General features: G+C 42.6%; 1 protein-coding gene across 50 annotated transcripts in view; it reads right to left on the bottom strand.

The window, feature by feature from the left end:
- Window positions 1–14,948, bottom strand: part of LOC141578987 (uncharacterized) — a 196,294-nt gene that overhangs the window by 58,792 nt on the left and 122,554 nt on the right. For 2 of the 50 annotated variants that reach the window (XM_074373093.1, XM_074373099.1), the window contains exon 25: window positions 3,430–3,517. The exons of the other annotated variants lie outside the window; for them this stretch is intronic. The gene's annotated coding sequence lies outside the window, so the exon portion shown is untranslated. The remainder of the gene's footprint in view (window positions 1–3,429; window positions 3,518–14,948) is intronic. 50 annotated transcript variants of the gene reach the window in all.

Here is a 14,948-nt window from a genome sequence, read left to right as displayed (position 1 = left end):
ATATAGTAATGTCAATAAATAGAAATATGATTGTGGCTTCTTTCCTTTAAAACATTTCTGGTTATTTAAATGACCCTTGGAAGAGAGGTGTTTGCGGTCCAGTATCTTGATCCACAATACTCTGGAGGCCTTTTTAGGAATGGCTGTTCACTGATCCATTCAAAACACAACTTCTCATTCCAGGAATAGCTGTGCTTTTCTGCCAGGAGTTTGTGGTCACTCTCATGCCAGAACAGCTTTAAACTATATCCTTAATTTGGATTTGTTATTTTTCCCCTCTTCCAAAAATATTGACATTCCTTACTTTCTTGCCTTGAGGATTTTTTTTCCTAGTTCTACCTTTAGTAAACCAGGCTTCTCGGGATGGGCTTGCCCTTACAAATGATCAGCCATCCAACTCCCAGTGTGAGAGGAATCGGGCTCGCCTCCTGCCCTCCTGTCAGGGCAACTAAAACTCAGTTCAGGAGCCAACAGGCACCCCAGGGATTCTAAGGCTCGCTTATCTCCCAGAATCCCTGCTTTCTGGTTTGTCTTGGCTTCTGAGGATTTCCCCTCACTTTCATGACAATTAGCTGTGCAGCTTGAAAGATGAGGAAGGAAGGCTTTATTTCTTAATCAGCATTTCAAGGAACTTGTGTAATGAAGGTTTTCACGAGATTCTAGAACACTCCATTGCCGAGACAGAAAACACACTAGATATTTTCTAAATTTAGATATCATGTGCATTTTTCTTTGTTTTTGTTTTCTTAACTGCTAACAGACATTTTTTAATTTAAAAAAATAACGCCCCAAATAGGATAGAACATTGAAGGGGCATACAAAATTAAAGGACAAAGACAGAAAAATGATAAATACTGTACAAAGTTAATATAATACATACTCTATGGATCAGATCAGCAATTCTCAGTAACAGCTAATTGAAATATGATCATGAGGTAAAACGTCTCTCCTGTCAGGAGGTGGACAACAGAAAATAGAATTAATACAACAAACTAAAATTCTAAGTCTGGCGAGGTACAGAATGCTACCAGCTAAATGTGTCTTCTTCTGGAAAAGAGGGAGGCTCACCAGCTCTTTACTGTGGAGCCTGAACCCAAGTGAGGGCGGTAAAGTGAGCTCTGTAATTACCCAATTAACAAAGTGAGTGATGAATAAAGAGACGTGAGCTTTGATGACAGAGATGATACTACTATTCACTTGTCCTGTAAAGTATGTCTTCACGTTCAGTGATCAAACCTCAGCATCCTCAGGGATTGAGATTATAGGAAAATGCAAGGCCGGTCCCAGACCTCCTCTTTGAGCTCGTGACATTGCACTTAGATGTCTCAAGGGCACCTCAAACTCCACCTGCAAAGAGCTGACTTCACGGTTCTCCTCCAATAGCAGTCCTGCCCAGGGCCCCTGGTCGGGGGACAAGGTCTCCCTCCCTATCCCAGCTCAGGCCCATCACTCACAGATGTGACTGGACCCCTCGTTCAGGGCCCAGATTTCCTCAGTCATGGAGTCCCACCACCCATACCTGTCCTACCAGGTACTCAATGGCACTCACTCAGCACTGACTGTGTGCTGGGGACCACGCTGCACACTGCACACACGTAATCTCACTGGATCTCCACAGCAGTCTTGGGAAGTCGGTACATCACTGCTTTAATTGATTAGATAAATTGTTTCACTTCCTTGAGTGCGTCATCCAAAGTGCCACGGCTACTGAGCCACAAACCTGGGACTGAAAACCACTTGAAAATTGAACACTGCTACACCTCGCAGCCACCCTACTCTGACTCATCACATCACCTCCTGCCGAGACTTCTAAATGTTTCTAAGCATTCTACAAGAAAAAAGTGATCTACGAGAGCACCCCACTCCCCTACTAAAAATCTGTCAATGACGGTCCGCTGCCCTTAGGAGAAAGCCCCACCGGCCTGAACACAGCCCAATGGCCCGGCATCCGCGTCCCCTGCGCGGCCTCGCCGCCTCATCCACCACACAGCCCTACACGTGCCGTGTCCAGGACAGGGATGCTGACTCCGTACAACCCGGGGCTCATCTCAATCGAACAATGATCACCCTCTTCAGTGGTCACCCTCTTCATTGCTGACTCTCAGAAAAATATTTTCTCAGGATGAATCAATATCTTTTTCCTTACAACTTCCCGTCATTGATAATGAGCTCCCCCCAAAAGAGAGAAGACATAATTCTCAGTCTCCTTATCTGTAAAGTGTGAATAACAAGGAAATATGTGAGGTTTTAAGAGAAATAATATTCATGTGAGGCTGAGGGACAATTCCCAACATACAGTAAGCACTCAATATGTGCTTACTTAATATTAATAAGAATATATTGCATTCCAGCAACCTTAAATCAATGTTTTAAGGCTTTCTCCAACAGACTGACAAACTGTTGGACGAACCCCTTTGAGCAGATCAGCACAAGTGTACTAGGAGAGGTAAGTGCTGACTCCAGTTACAGCTGCAGCCAACCAGCACTACGGGGCGGGGGCAGTTTGCTCAAACTCTTACATGTTGCTTTAGCATTTAGTTGTCGTTATTGAATAATGACAGGTGTTCTTTAGTCAAAGCTCCTGAAACATAAATCTTCAAAGACTGATGCAAATTAGGTTTAAAGAACAACACTCTCACTCGAAATTATTTGAAAATTATAGTCTTAGCTCCTCTGCACATCAAAAGGCCATGTTCTTAATGTATCTGACTAAATACACCAAAAGGTTTGTTTAAAAGAAATTAAGATGAAGCCATCCTGAATAAGCTCTCAGTATCAACTGCACAAAGCCTCAACCAAGGGTCTCATTTCTCACTTCCAGATAGGTGTTCAGGTAGATTAACGTGAGTCTTGGTTTCTTATAACATGGGGGTCAGAAGAGTTGTGGATAGATTTATGTAGCAAATATAAACCTAGAGTATTCGCTGTGTGGGTATCCTAGAAATAAACAAATTGATATGTAGTCCCACCCTTAAGAAGCTCAGCCTTTCCATTTACAACAGCATTAAAAATTAAATGAGAGATACATTTAACAAAAATTTACAAGATTTGTACATTGAACATTTTAAAGTATCACCGAAATAAAATTTAAAAGATCTACATATATGGAAGAAATCTCATGTTCATGGAATGGTAGACAATATTGTTAAAAATATTAAGACTCCCCAAAGTGATCTACAAATTCTGTGGAATCCCTATCAAAATTCCAGCTGACTTCTTTGCAAAAATTGAAAAACTGATCCCAAAATACATATGGAAGTGCAAGGGGCCCAGGACAGACAAAACAATCTTGAAAAAGTAGAGCAAAGATGGAGGACTCACTTTAAAGGGTACTAAAAAGCTATAGTACTCAAGTCAGTATGGTACTGTCATAAGTTTGGATTAATAAATCTATGAGACACTATAAAAACCCAGGGGGAAAAAACTTACATTTACATTCAGTTTTCCACAAGGGTGCCAAAAACACTTCATTGAAAGTAGAGTCTATTCAACAAATGGTGCAGTGACACCTGGGTATCTGCAGGGAAAAGAAGGTATCTGCAGGGAAAAGAATGAATCTGGAATCTGGACCCCCATATTTTATATAACAAATAAAATTAATTCAAAATGGATCACAGACAGAAACGTAAAAACTAAATGTATAAACTATTTAAAAGAAGACACATTATAAATTTCTGTGGTCCTAGGATAGGCTTTGGTTTCCTAGATACAATACCAAGAGCACAAGTGATAGAAGAAAAAAGCAGATAAACTGGACTTCATCTAAATTAAAACATTTTCTTACAAAGGACATCATCAAGAAAGTGAAATGACATTGGAGGGGGTATCTCAAGTGATAGAGTGCATGCTTAGCAAAAAAAATAAAATAAATCAATACATCTAATTACCTCCACTATAAAGAATTTTTTTTTAATGTTTAAAAATCTAAAGTGAAAGGACAATCTGCAGAATAGGAGAAAAAATTTGCAAAGCATTTATCTAATAAGAGAGTTGTATTCAGGATATAAAACAAATGCTTACAACTGAACAATACAAGAAAATAGACCCAATTTTTAAATTTGCCAAGGATTTAAATAGATATACAAATGGCCAATAAGCATATGAAAAGATGCTCATCATCACTAGCCAAATCAAAATGAAAATGTGATCGCTTTTTACACCCACTAGGATGGTTATAATCAAAACATGGACAATAATAAGTGTCGTTCAGGAGGCAGAGAAACCTCATATGCAGCCAGTGGAAAGGGACAATGGTGTAGCTTCTTTGGAGAATTATGGTGTTTCCTCAAAAGGTTAGCGTTATATGGTTCAGCAATTCCACTCCTACATATAGATTTATCCCTCAGTATCCTCGGGGGGTTGGATCAGGAACCCCCCACCCTGGATAACATAATCCAAGGAAGTTCAAGTCCCTTTACAGCCATCTGGATCCATGAAGTGGAAACTACAGATATGGCGGACCAACTGTACAGCCAACAGAATGAAAACATACTCTCATAAAATCTTGCACATCAATATTCATGGCAGTATCATTCAGAGTAGCCAAAGTTACAAGCAATATCCATCCATTAATCAACGGATAAACAAAATTACCAAGAATAGGCCCACAAACTTTTGGTGATTGAATCTTTGACAAAGGATGTGAGAACATACAATGGAGTAAAGACAGCCTCTTCAGCAAATGGTGTAGGGAAAACTGGACAGCTGCATGTAAATCAATGAAGTTAGACTACTCCCTCAATGCATACACAAAAATAAATTCAAAATGGCTTAAAGACTTAAACATGTCGACAAGATAGTATAAAACTCTTAGAAGAAAACATAGGCAAAACTTCTGACATACATCTCAACAATGTTCTCCTAGAGCAGTCTACTCAAGCAATAGAAATACAAGCAAAAATATACAAGTGGGAAATAATTAATCTTACAAGCTTTTTCACAGCAAAGGAAACAGTAAACAAAACAAAAAGAAAACCTATGGAATGGGAGAATATATTTGCAATAAATGAGACTGACAAGGGCTTAATTCGCAGAATATGTAAACAGATTTACACGTAATAAGAAAGAAAAACAAACAATTCAATCCAAAAATGGGCAGAAGACCTAAAGAAACATTTCTCCAATGAAGACATACAATTGGCCAATAGGCACATGAAAAAGTGCTCAATATCATTATCAGAGAAATGCAAATCAAAACTGCAATCAAGTCTCACCTCTCACCAGTCAGAATAGCCACCATTCAGAAGTTCACAAACAATAAATGCTGGAGAGTCTGTGGAGAATAGGGAACCCTCCTACACTGTGGTGGGAATGCAGTTTGGTGGAGCCATTGTGGAAAACAGTATAGAGGTTCTCCAAAAGACAAAAAATTGACCTCCCATATGACCCAGCAATCCCACTCCTAGGCACATATCCAGAAGGAACCCTAATTCAAAAAGACACCTACACCCCAATGTTCACAGCAGCACTATTTACAATAGCAAGACATGGAAACAACCTAAATATCCACTGACAGATGAATGGATAAAGAGGTTTTAGTATAATTGTAAAATAGACTACTATTCAGCCATAAAAATATAATAAAATAATGCCATTTGCAGCAACATGAATGGAACTGGAGAATGTCATTCTAAGTGAAGTAAGCCAGAAAGAGAAAGAAAAATATCATATGACATCGCTCACATGTGGAATCTAAAGAAAAACAAAAAAGAAAAAACAAAAAAGAAAGAAACAAAAAGATAAAGTTATATACAGAACAGAAACAGACACAGAGACATAGAAACCAAACTATGGTTACCAGAGGGGAGAGGGTGTGGGAAGGAATAATTTGGGATTTCAAGATTTGCAGATACTGACTATGTGTAGAATAAACAGCAAGTTTATACTGTATAGCACAGGAAAATATATTTAATATCTTATAGTAACTTATGTTTAAAAATAATATGATAATGAATTCAGGTATGTTCCTATATAACTGAATTGTTGTGCTGTACCCAAGAAACTGACACAACATTATAAACTGACTAGACTTCAATGAAAATATTTTTAAATAGACCAATAAGGAAAAAAAAGAAAAAGGATATTATCAAACCAAAAGAATAAAGTACTGATTCAGTCTACAATATGGATGAACCTTGAAACTTTATGCTAAAATAAGCCAGACACAAAAGGACAAATAGTGCCCTTTTAGATGAACTGTATCTAAGCGTTTACTGTACTACTCCTGTAAATTTTCCGGAGGTTTGAAGTCTATCAATATCAAAATAAAATGTATTATTCATTAAAAACATAAAAGGATTCTTTAAAAGAGGGCTTTAATTATTAAATGCAGAAGTGCAAGTAAAGCTCCTGGAACAACACTTTGCACGTCCACAGACAGTCACTGCTTTCACTGCCACTCAGAGGGTGGTGCCAGCACTGATGAAGGCTGCCTCCACTCGCTCCCCTGCAGAGAGGTGTGAGAGCCTGGGCTCTGACAGGCAGGGTGACGGTGACCCTGGGTCAGACACAGCCATGCCCCAGACTCTGCGATAACCAACTTTCTTATGCAAACTGCTCCATGTAACATAAACACGCTACAGGGATGTAACTTACAACACAGGGAATATAGCCAATGTTTTACAATAACTATAAATGGAGCATAACATTAAAAATTGTGCATCTATTGTACACCAGAAACTTATATCATATTGTAAATCAGCTATACCGTTATAAAAAATTAAAAAATAATTTAAAAATGTTATCTCTTTAGTAGGTAATTTGGTTTTTAAGTAAATACTAAACAGCTTAGAATGTATAAAAGCATTAAAGTGTGATGTTTGTTTACATATTTATTTACTTTCAGCCTCCTGCTAAAAGAGAAATTAAACAATTTTTTTAAACACAGCTTAAAAACCATAACAACAAATAGACAAAATGAGAGTGAAGAGAAAATGGAGATTCAATAATTAAATGAAACCGGGGGGGGGGTAAATTCATAAAAATGGATGCCATTAAGCCAGGGTAAGTGTTAAAGGCCTACTAGAAATTCAGCTGTAAGATTCTTGGCAGCTGATGTGAAGGAAAAGCTCAGCTGGGCTAACGAGCTAAGTCATAAATCTAAGTGTGATAAGTGTCGCTTTAGTGATCTAAGTACTGCTGGGCTAACTCGTAAATCTGAAGTTTAGTGTTAGTTTACTGGGCTAACAAGCTAACTCGTAAATCCAAGGTCAACATTTGTCAATAACGTGATCTGTTCCAAATTGATAAGCTCCAGAGTACTGATTCCTTGCTTTTAGTTGTTTGAGCCTTATTAGCTAATAGCCCCATACTTGTAGTTAAACCTATAAAACCTCATGTGCACATCTTGGAGGTGCTCAGAGCTTCAGAGCAGAAGCACCTCTGAGCCCGCCGGCATAATAAATCTGAGTACTCCAACCCTCCGAGTGGTGCTTGTTTCTTGGCTGTCCTGTGGTTTCTGTAACATTAAAGCAAAAAGAAAAAGATGATGGGGCGGGCGAGAGAGCTCAGAGGTAGAGCGTGTTCTTAGCATGCACGGGGTCCCGGGTTCAAGCCCCAGGGCATCGACTAACAGATAAATATACCTAATTACCTACCCCCCCCAAAAGAGACCCAAAGTAAAGAAAATGAGAAATTTCTTTCCTAAAAAAACCTGATAATAAATTTAGATTAAATATTTTAAGAAAAATAGAAAAAGATGAGTGACACAAGCGATAATGCCCGAGAGATAAATCCGCGGTGGCTGCTGGAAGGTCCCCATATCCCACGTGCAAAAATCTGAAACAACCTTCTCACCACTCAGAGTCATCCCCAGCCCACCCCACCCCTCTCCCTGTTGAACGCAGGAGCACAGGCAGGGCCTGGCCTTTGCTCTCTCTGTGTCATCACAGTGAGACAGGATGGAAGGGGACAGAGCACAGCCATTCAAGGAAGGCCACAGCAATTATCATCAAAATGGTGAAGGATTAAACCTCCAATAGGCCTTGAGGCTCAGGATGAAGAGATTTAACATCTAGCAGAGCTTGAGCTTCATTATACACCCATTGTAATAGTAACACGGTGAATAACACGCCACCAGGCACCATGGCAGTCCCAAGGCTAGCCACAAAATGTCAAAGGGTGGGAAATGGCCAACTCCCCGGGAATCCCAGCCCCTTGCCCTTAGGCTGGTCCTTCTACTTATTAGCAAATGAAACCACCAAGCCCAAGAAAACAAGCAACACAGCGCCGCCTCGCGGTCAACCCTCTTTCTCCCTCTTCGGAGAAAGCCCACGCTCTGTGGAGTGTGTACCTACTTTTAATCTGAGCACCCAACCCCCACAACTCGTGGCGATTCTCTTGCCTTTCAATGTATCTCTCTGAGTAAATCTACCTTTACTCAACAGTTGTCTGCTCTTGAATCATTTCCTACACGAAGCCAAAGACCAACATCTGGAGGGACAAATCCCAGGGGCTCAACTAATGCGTGGGACACAGCCCTTCTCATGCCCCACATCTGTTTTCTTGTATCAACAGGACTGGGTTGTGAAGCGAGTTCTTGGCCCCAGCTAAGGGACAGAAGCAGCCCTGGCGTCGGCCCGGTTCTCTGTGGTTCTCTGTTGTGCTGACTCCCAGCCACAGAGCGTTCTCCCTAGGCCTGTCCCCACAAAACCCTTCTCTCCAAAATACAAGAACATCATGTCACAGTCCTCTTGTTCAACCAGGAAATGTTCAGCCCACTTTTTCCTTCCCCAGTAAAAACCTAAATGTTCTCCCTCCCATCCCACCTCTTCTTTCTTTGTGAGGACCCTGCTCTCCACACAGACCATCCTGAACGCAGGTGCCTTGCTGGCTGGGGCTGAGATGTTTCAGTCTCACAGCCTGCGTCCTTTCACTTTACCCTTGCTACATTAAGCCTTTCCTGAGTCTCCCACAAATCTGATTCTGAACTTCACAAATTGCTGAGGTTACAGTCACTATGTTCATACCTCCCAGATTTTAGCTAGTTTTCCTTTGCAATATCTTCACTAAGGAGCTGCATCAAGAAGTTTAAAGAGGCTATTCTTACATTTGAACTGAGGAGCCTGCATAAAATTTAAATGGCTTTGAAGAGAGAGTTAACCAGGGACAGAGTTGTCGCAGGTCCTAGTCAACAGTGTCACGAGGCAAAATGTTCTTCAAAGGCTCAGAGTGGCTTCTGAACACGGAGTCGGCAGGGAGGAAATGCCAGGCAGTGAGTGGGGTGAGTGACACTGGGTACGCTTCCCCAGCTGGGGAAGAATTGGATTTTGTTCTAGTTTTCCAAACAATTTCTGACTACCATTTTCTCTTATTGTCACATACCATTTCCTACGAATTAAGAAAATCAATGTCAGTCATTTGGGTCACTTGGGAGAAGCTACGCGATGCCATTCACAGGGATGGGACATGACAGCCACACCAGTCTAGGTTAAAAGACCAGTGGGGGTAATTTCCGAGGTATACAAGGGCATGCAGCAAACTCCCCAGCTTCAATGACCTCATGTCAAAGGTGGGGCCAATACAACTACCAAGCAATGCGCGTGATGATTATGGCCAACATCTGTCTACAAGGTAAGTGCCCGTGACAGCTGCCGCTTAATGGTGAATGAGTACGATCAGCGAGGCTCAGTCTACCTGGCCACACGCTCCCTGCCTTCCTGCCTTGGTGCAGCAGCAGAGCTTGTTTAGCTGAGATGAACGCCCCCAGAGCAGCCCCGACGGGAAAGCTCCAATCTCTGCACAGCGAGGTGTGTTCCTTTCCTTCTCAAAGCTGATCACAGTTTGCTGTCGTCTGTTTTTATGTTTATCCCTTTACTACCTGCCTCCCCTCCTGGGTTTTGCTCGAAAAGCACAGGGCCAGGTATGTCTTGCTGCCTGCTGGATATTCTGGGCTGGGAGACAGGCGAGGCCACACCTGCTGAACGGAGAGTCCAGAAGGCCCAGGGGCCGATGCTGAACTGAGGCCCATGCACCCAAAATTATGGTCTGAGTTTGGGCAAATTACACAGTCTTATTTACCCTGTGATTCCTCATCTGTCCAAGAAAATAACTGCCCATGGCACATACAGTTACAAGGATTAAAGGAAATCACCAAATTCACAACATATTCAAGGGGCCACCAGTGCGTCCTCAACAGACACATGCTGCCTTTACGGCTCTGACACACGCTAAGTGGGGCGGACGGACGCAGTGAACACTGCTAAGTGCCAGTGTGTTAAGTGCTTCATGTGTGTTATAATATTGTTTACAACATGCAACAAACTCAGGAAGAAATGAATATTATCATGCCCATTTCACAGATTCACCAACAGGTTAAGGGAAGTTACACTCTAGTCCAAGGCCCTTTGGTGAGGAAATGGCTATTTAAGCCTGAATCTGAGCCCAGGCCTAGGCTACTTCTCTCTCCAATCCACCTGACCACTTGCCTATGAAAGCCACCTGTCCAAAACACAAGTTTGCACAGGCCAGCTCTTAAATGCAATGTGTGCCACTGTTTGTCAATGTTGGTTAATTACCATAAACTGCTCTCCCAAACCGCTACAGAAAATACAGGTAGACCCACATCCCTGCCCACAAAGAAGAGGAGTTCTGTCATGCCTTCTTCTGTAGTGTGCAGAACACCTTCCCTACACCACCAAATCTTTTTTATATGCTTCATCCGTGTTTATGTTTGCACACGGCATATTAAACTAGAAGGTAACTGCAGTAATTCCATCTCGGTTGCTTTCCAAGGTGGCAGATTATCCTTAATCAGTCCGTGAACGAAAATACTACAATGTGTATGAAAATACTGCAACCATGTCAGTAAACAAAGAATGCTGAAACCAAGTCAACAGCGGCTGCCGCCACCCCCCAGCGAGGACAGGCCTGCAGCCCAGCCTCTGCAGCCACTCACAATGGTGCCCTCTGAGGGGACTCAGGATAAGAAAGGACAGGATACTGGCCCTAGATAGCTAGGTGCTTGTCAAATGAATGAATTCAGTGAGCCCAAATGTTTGCTTCCTCCCATAAATATAAAAGCACTAAATTCTTTAACTTGAGATATCTGGTTTTCTTTAGATAACAAGCTATCTTTTATTGTTCCAACTACCTGGTCTTTGTTGTAAAGCTCCTATATATCTTAGCTCCTCCCCTAAGTCTTTGGAACAGTCCCTCAGAGAAATCTGAGAGGCTATCATCCCCACTGGAGTCCTCTCACCGAATAAAACTTAACTCTTAACTTTTATGCTGAACATTTATTTCAGTCGACACAACTTACAACAAACCCAGGAAGAAGTGAATTTTATCATGCCCATTTTACTGATTCACCAACAGGCTAAGTGAGGTTACATTCTATTCCAAATTCCTATGGTGTGGAAATGCCGATTTAAACCTGAAGCTGGGGTGCCCATGCCTGTGCTCCTTCTCTCTCCCATCTACCTCATCACTTCTCTGTGAAATCCACCTGTCCAATACACAAGTTTGCAGCCGGCCAGCTCTTAAATGCAAAGTGTGCCACCATTTGTCAATGCTGGTTAATTACCATAAACTGCTCTCAGAAGCCGTTACAGAAAAAACAGGTGGACCCAATTCCCTGCCCACAAAGAAGAGGAATTCTGCCTTGCCTTCACCTGTAATGTGCAGAAACACTTCCCTACACCACTAAATTAAAACGTATGCTTCATCCGTGTGTATGTTTGCACAGGACTCATTAAAGAACAAGGTGTCTGCAATAATTCCATCTCGGTTCCTTTCCAAATATACAGATTAACCCAAATCAGATCCAGAACAGACACAACTCATCAAATCCGCAATGAAACACACTGGATTAAGAACAAAATGCTTGTCCTAGTCCAGAAAACTACGGGTCCCTCTTTCTTCCTGTCATTATACAAACCCACCAGAACTCAATAATTTGCTGTCTGCTCATCTGGCAACCAAACTCAGAGAAGAGTCATCTCAGCAGAGCACCCTACTGGGGAGAACACCCCGCAGCAGCACTGCGAGCTTCTTGCCCTCCCGCATGTTCTGCTGACCCTTAGTGTCCTCCGTGACCAGGCCAAAAGAGCTGTTCCCAACAGCTGCAAAGTCCCACACATTAAATAAAAGCATTTTATTTTAGACGATATGTTACATATATACCCATCTCTGAAAGCAGCTTTTCCAGGAGCTCAAATCTTCAACATTAATCTGCAAAGGCAATCCGGGTCCCCAAGGAAAAGCAAGTCTTAAGACGATGCTAAGGCCTCCAAAGTCCTCTCCAGAATCATCAATCAAACTGCCTGCAGGTCTGCAGCTGCAGGCGGGTACATGTCTGTTTTTAAAGCACCCCCCTCCTGCCTTCGTGTGCTACAATGTCCCTCTACGCCCTCCCATCTCAGGGTAAGAGCAGCCAATGCAGAACCTTGCAGGGCAGCACTGACAGTACTGGACACAGAGGATCAGAGCTAAACTAAGCCTTCTGATGACACGAGCTTGTCACTCTGTCACTTTACAGATGAAGATATATATATAGAGAGGTGGGGTGATCTTGCTCAAAGTCACACAGCTAATAAGTGGCAAAGTATATAACCCTGCTCCTCCCTTCAGCGTGACGCCCCATCTGGGATGCTCACAGTGTTCTCTCGTGCCTGCCTGACCAGTCCTTTCCGGTCACTGATAACCCACCACAGTGTCTGTCCGCAGGCTGCCTTTTCAACATCTTTTCCCTCCAGTTTCTCAGGAAAAAGGCTGCTCCGGCCACTGTATGACTTCCGGCTCACCGAACCCTCCGTGCTCAGGCCAGTCATGCCTGTGTATCCGGCACCCTGCTCAGAGGCTCTTCCGTCCCTGCAGGTGGATTTTTCCACTCTCTGCAGGACACCCCCTCAAGGGAGCCTTCCTCTCGCCCTCAGCATGGCAGGTGTCCCAGGCCACATCCCGAGCTGCCCCATTAAGAATGCTTGTGCCCAGTTCTGCTAGTCAGACCAGCAGCTTCAGAGCCCAGGTTTATGCCCGGGTCACCAGGCAGAACTACTGCCCATCTCCCAGCCCCTACCCAGCATGTCACCAGGAAGTCACAGTACGTGCCCCACCCAATCCAGAAGGCTGTTCACTTGCCAGCACTGATGATGACTGCTTTCCAACCTTTGGTCAGTTTCACACAAAATAGCAGCTTTCACTTTGAAGCGGGGGGGTTTTCCTTCTGCTGTCCATCCTTACCGGAAACATCAATGGAAACCAAATCGCCTTTTCTCAAATCTATTCTGATGACACATTTCCACCCACAATACTCACATACTCAAGAAGTTTGGGTCCACGTGGTTTTGTTTCCCTTACGCTAAGTGGCTCAAAAGACTTTGGGATTCTTTCTCTTTGGAGGGTATTTGTTTGTACTCAGTTTATCGGCTTTAATCTGTTTTTGTCTCTCTCGTCAGGGTCCGTGGCAGTTGCCACTTCTCTCTCCCTACAGCAGCCTCCCTCCCAACTTCTAATCTAGGAAATCAGCTGTGATGAGGGGCCCGGGGGAAGTCACAGAAGATGGATCTAAGGCACAGAGAGGCGACATAATTTGCCCGAGAAGATCAGCTTCAACCCCCAACAGTGTGTCACGTCCCTCTGTTTAACTCTTATGCTAAACTACTTAACTTTTAATAGATTATGGTTATAAACAGATGAGGTATCAAAATACATACAAGGACACTCGTCAACTCTAAGATTTTCATTAACTCCACTATTTTGCTTCTATTTATTTTATTTGTATTAAAAGAATTAAGAACCTCTGCAGTCAATATAGCAAAATGTTAATGGGTTTTAAATCCAGAATATAGAGGCATAAGTGTATTACTCACACTTTTTTGTATATTCACAAGGTAAAATGATTTGAAGGTCTCTCTCCCCTGCCCCCTACCCACTACTGGCTCTCACCTGAACTCCCAGACCACACATCTAACAGCCTTTCATTTTACCCACAGCTGAACTCATCAGTTTTCCCGCAGAACTCCCTCTGCAGCTTCCCCTCCTCAGAGGGCAGCAGGACCATCATTTACCGTATTAATCCACCCAAAAACCCTGGCCTTACTCCATCCTACCCACACAGACATCATTCATCCTTTCATTTTACCATCTAACATGACTTCAATCTGTTCGCTTTTTCCCACTGACCGTCCCACTTCTCAGGTGGAAGCCACAAATACTTCCCACATGGAATCATGAGTCTCCCAGTGGCCCCCCAGCCACTTTTCCCTACTTGACACAAATGGGATTCTGTCACTCCCATGCTTTTAAGACTCTTTTCAAACCCACTGTTCTTAGAAGAAACTCCAAGTTCTTCACCTGGTGAAGGTCTTTGCCATGAAACTATCAGCTCAGGGAGGGGAGGACCCGCCCTTTCCCCTCAGCCCCACCCTCTGGCAGAGCTTCACCTCTGGAGGACCTGCTGAGCTACACAAGCCTGTATTCTAACCCTGGTCTTGAGTTCTTAGCAAACTGCTTCACTTATCCATACAAATCCAAGGTAGATTAGAAAGATGTTAGATATTTAACTAGACTTTTGACTTGGGGATTTTGCACTAGCAACCTGCAAGTACATGTTCTAATACTTCTGTCTTCTTAAAACCACACCCAGATTTCAGTGGTATCTGTGGAATGCTTTCAGAATAAAAGGAACTGTACTTTCACAGACTTTATGTTTTATAATATGAACAACCTGGACAGGGTCACGAATAGAACCGCCTAAAAAGTGACAGAAGACGGGTTAGAGGCATAAAGCAACAGGTCGCAAGGACAGCAAGAGCAAAGTTGTTTCTCCAAATCCACCCTAAAAAGTGAATGAACAGAAAATTCTGAATTTTGAAAGTAAAAGACTATCATATAAAAAATAAAATAATCCTCTTCATCAGGGTTTCAAGATCTGACTGCAGAATTTTTAGCAGGCCATACTGAATCCTAGCACAGAAAAATCAGATGGACTAGTGGTAAGTTCCAGGAAA

Source organism: Camelus bactrianus, chromosome 1, assembly GCF_048773025.1.
Source record: "Camelus bactrianus isolate YW-2024 breed Bactrian camel chromosome 1, ASM4877302v1, whole genome shotgun sequence".
Taxonomy (NCBI): Eukaryota; Metazoa; Chordata; class Mammalia; order Artiodactyla; family Camelidae; genus Camelus; species Camelus bactrianus.
Note: the sequence above shows the minus strand (reverse complement) of the source record. Positions and strands in the feature narration are given on the sequence as shown.